The sequence below is a fragment of the Carlito syrichta genome, unplaced genomic scaffold (genome assembly GCF_000164805.1).
Source record: "Carlito syrichta isolate Samal-C Ts95f unplaced genomic scaffold, Tarsius_syrichta-2.0.1 Scaffold246956, whole genome shotgun sequence".
NCBI classification, from domain to species: domain Eukaryota; kingdom Metazoa; phylum Chordata; class Mammalia; order Primates; family Tarsiidae; genus Carlito; species Carlito syrichta.
The window spans coordinates 233,414-237,236 of NW_007191052.1; the positions used below are offsets into that span (position 1 = coordinate 233,414).

Below are 3,823 nucleotides of genomic sequence, written 5' to 3' on the forward strand. Positions count from 1 at the left end.
GGCGGTGGCGAGAGAGGCGACCCTGCGGTGGCACCTGTCGGTCCCACGCGGGCCGCCCACGGCACGCACGGCGCTCACACTCAGGTCCCTCGGGTCCACCTGCTCAACAGGCTGGAAGGGACGCGACGCGCCTCGGAAACCGGGTGGCCCGCGGGGCTCTGAAAGCCTCCCTGGGCTCGTGCCTTTGTCTCTCCCAGTGTCTCTGTGTCTCTGTCTTTGATCACCCCAAAGAAACCCTTGCAGTTCCTGTCCCTCCAGCATTCGACTGGCTGCTAATACCCTTCCCGCCTCCTCCCCTTCTCTGCACCCGAAAGACTGAAAAAGAAAGTGGTGGTCACAACGCACCATGGTGAGGTCCGGGGTCCCTGGGCTGCTCGCGGGCCTCCCTCCCCGCAGGTGTCCCTCGCGCCTGGGCCGCTCCCCGCTGCTCGCGACTCCAGCGCAGGGAAAGTGCAGGAAAAGTCTGCCTCCAAACCTGCTTGTGCAAAACCGACTCTGTGCTCAGTCCCACCCACTGCGCTCAGACAAGGGCAGGAAAACTGGGTCCTGGTCTCTCAGCCACCCAATGGCCATCCCAGAAGTTACCATGGGTAGACAGAGACCCAGGGGAAGGGACAAGGAAAGAGAAAGGGAAAAATGGGAGGGGACTCTAGGAAAATTTGGCCCACTTAAAAACAAAAACATATCTTCCTCATTATGCACTGGTAGTGCATAAAATTGTAGTTTTCCACAATTTGAAAATTCCAACATTTTTGCTGGAAAGTTGACATCTGCGAGCATGGTTTTCCTGTCCTAGTTTTCAAGTTTGAAGTCAATTCCCTCCTTTGCAGACCGGTTGCAGAGATGCTACATCTTTTGAGGAAGGTCTGGCTTCTGCTTGGGTCAGTACGTTTAATTCTACTGGTTGTATTTGTGCTTATTCTGACATTAATAGCTTTAGTTCCTTCCTTAACTTAAAAAAAAAACAACTATCAGCTATTCCATTGTGAATTTAAAATTAACCATGAGCTGTATAGGTTCCCTCTTACAACCTAGACATGTTCATGGTTGTCTCCCCGTGTATAATGCTCCCTAAACCCACCATAAAATATGATCCCATTTTAGGCTCATCATGTTTGCAAACTTTCTCCCGGCTGGCCTTGCCTACTATGCTTGCCTCATAGCAAACATTAATGAGAATCAGAAAAATAAATAAACAAATGTCAAGGAGAATTGGGAGTCAGAAGTGTAAACAGAGAATTAGTCAGGCGTGGTGGCGCATGCCTGTAATTCCAGCTACTTGGAAGACTAAGGCGGAAGGATTGCCTGAGCCCAGCAGGTCGAGGCTGCAGTGGCCATGAGAGTGTCACTGCACTCCAGCCTGGGCGACAGAGTGAGACTCCAACTCAAAAAAAAAAAAAAAAAAAGGAAGAAGTGTAAGCACAGGTAACCACAGAAACTTTTGCCTTGGTATCAGTTTTTTGTTTTACTTCTGCCATCTCTGAGACTTCTCTTCCTCTATATCTAACCCATAATTCTCTCTTAGATCAACAGGGCATTTGTACTCAGAGTACTTAGAAGTTAAGATGTAAAAAGACAAATTTTTAAAAATACACAGTAACTCATAAATAAAAGGAGGGAAATTTCATACCTTTTTTTTTTCTTTAAGAAAATTAAATGCTATCAATGTGCAGAGGAAAAAAATATCTTCTGACAGGGTTCGTGAAAAAACAGCATTAGAGTTAGGTCTTGAATTTAGGTCAAGATAGATAAAGGAAAGTTTTATTTTGTTTTGTATTTGTTTTTCTGACAGAGGGAAACTTGTCAGGGAATGTATAGTGGAGTTGGAGAAGAGAAGGCAGGGCACAATTATTCAAGAAACAAGGTGTGGTATACCTGGTAGAAATGAAGAGTACATAAAGAAAAGTATAGGAAGACATGGTGGAAAGAAAGTTTGGGTACAGATACCCTGACTTGCCTGTCCCCTAGTTGTTGTGAGTGGTGGGCATAGACATTGTTGTTGCTATTGTCTTCCTCCACTGACTTTACTATTCTCAATATTTATTTCATTCTGGAACATGACTTGGTTAGCTCATTCATTTCTGCCCTTAACATTCTCAGTTTTTTAAAAAATGTTCTTTATTTTAAAGATGTGGAGTACAAGTCAGGTTTATGTACATGAGTGTTCTGTGTACAGGCAAAGTTTAGGTCCCCCACTGGTCTTCACTTCCCTTAGTTTAGGATCAGTACCCTTTGTGATGTTATTTGCCCCCTCTCCCTCCCCTGGCAAATTTTATAGCACACAAAATGCCTTGATAACCACTGCAGTTAAACCCAGTAATTTCTGCCAGGAGCTACTCAGTTTTACCAAGGAAAGACTCTCAAATGGAGAGTGTCTTTTCTTCCTCTGTCCTATATCCTTTGTGAGTATCAGATAATGGGGTGGGTGGAAGAAGCAACCCTTCTAAGCACAAGGGTGACTGGAACCACCAAAAGATGATTGCAAAAGACATTCTCTACTCTGGGGTCTTGATATGCCCTAAGAAAGTACACAGTGTTCCTTAACATCAAGGAAGTGCTAATCTCCACAGTCTAACTGCCTAACAATAAACAGGGGTCATGACAGGGATTCAGTGAAATGACCATTGAGTAGATAAATAAATACCTGTCTGATTCATCATCTTCTAAGTTCATTCTTCTTTCCTAGAGTTGACTTGTAGATTAAAACCTACTAGCCTCCACTTTCTTGAGAATAGGAAAAGTTATCATGACAACTTAATAAAAATGTTAAAAAGGACAATTATTCAATGTAAAGCAATCCTCTGTAGCCTTGCTGGCTCTGATACAAAAGTTCAAGGTATTTTTGTTTCTTGTCAAGATGCTATGTTTTTCTACATCCGCAATGGACAACAGTACAAAAGCATTCAAGCGTATGTAATTTTTATATTTGCAAATAAAATGATAATGGCAACCAGAGATATTATCTAAATCTTTGCTACTCAGGGTGTGGTTTACATATTAACAGCATCCCATATCCTGTGATCTTGTTAGAAATACAGAACCTCAGGCCCCATCTAAGCCACCTGAATCAGCATATTTGTTTAACAAAATCCTCAAGTGGTTCCTATGCATATTAAAGTTTGAAAAGCACTGGTATAAAGTCAACTCATTAAGTAAGCTAAGCCTCAAAACATGGTGTATGAATCTTTCTAAATCCAGGGATTTAGGGAAATGGCCTCTTTATTTTTGGGGTTTCTATTGCCATGCCAGTTCAAATAAAATAAAATAAAATAGTGGGTTTAGGTGGTTCACCTGTATTGACTTCATAGACCATAACAAAATCATAAGCTAAAGGGAATTAAGAGAGAGACTGAGAGAGAACAGCCAGAGAGTAGAAATAAGAAAAGTACTGTATACATATGTCAGGGGCAGAGTTTTGCTTCATTTTTAGCAAACAAGCTAACCATTGATTGTACCATCTGCCAAATTAGGATAACCTCTCAAACATAAGGAAAATAAGAAAAACTTCTATGTCTTCATTTCTTTGATTTTTTGTTCTCTTCTTCTTAGTACTATTCACTTTCGACTTGTTTTAACATACCTGTTTAGATAACTTTTAAATTGGCAACTTGTAATAATTGGGACCATGCTAGCACTCCAATATGTCTCTTTAGTTGAAAAAGTTTGGAGTCCATAAATACCTAGTCCTGGTATAGACATTTGTGAAGCAGTCTGGAATGAAGAACCCCTGATGGTGACTGAAATGTTCACTGTATTTTTGCCAAGAGATAGGTGGATTTGTTATCGGCCAATAGAGTGGTAGGTAAAACAATATCCCTGCAAA

General features: G+C 41.8%; 1 protein-coding gene across 2 annotated transcripts in view; it reads right to left on the minus strand.

Annotated features, from left to right (window-relative positions):
- Positions 1-537, minus strand: part of GUCY1A3 (guanylate cyclase 1 soluble subunit alpha) — a 65,888-nt gene extending 65,351 nt beyond the window's left edge. The window contains exon 1 of one of the 2 annotated variants that reach the window (XM_008051950.2): positions 346-537. The gene's annotated coding sequence lies outside the window, so the exon portion shown is untranslated. The remainder of the gene's footprint in view (positions 1-345) is intronic. The other variant, XM_008051951.1, reaches the window with a different exon arrangement.
- Between the last annotated feature and the right edge of the window lie 3,286 nt (positions 538-3,823).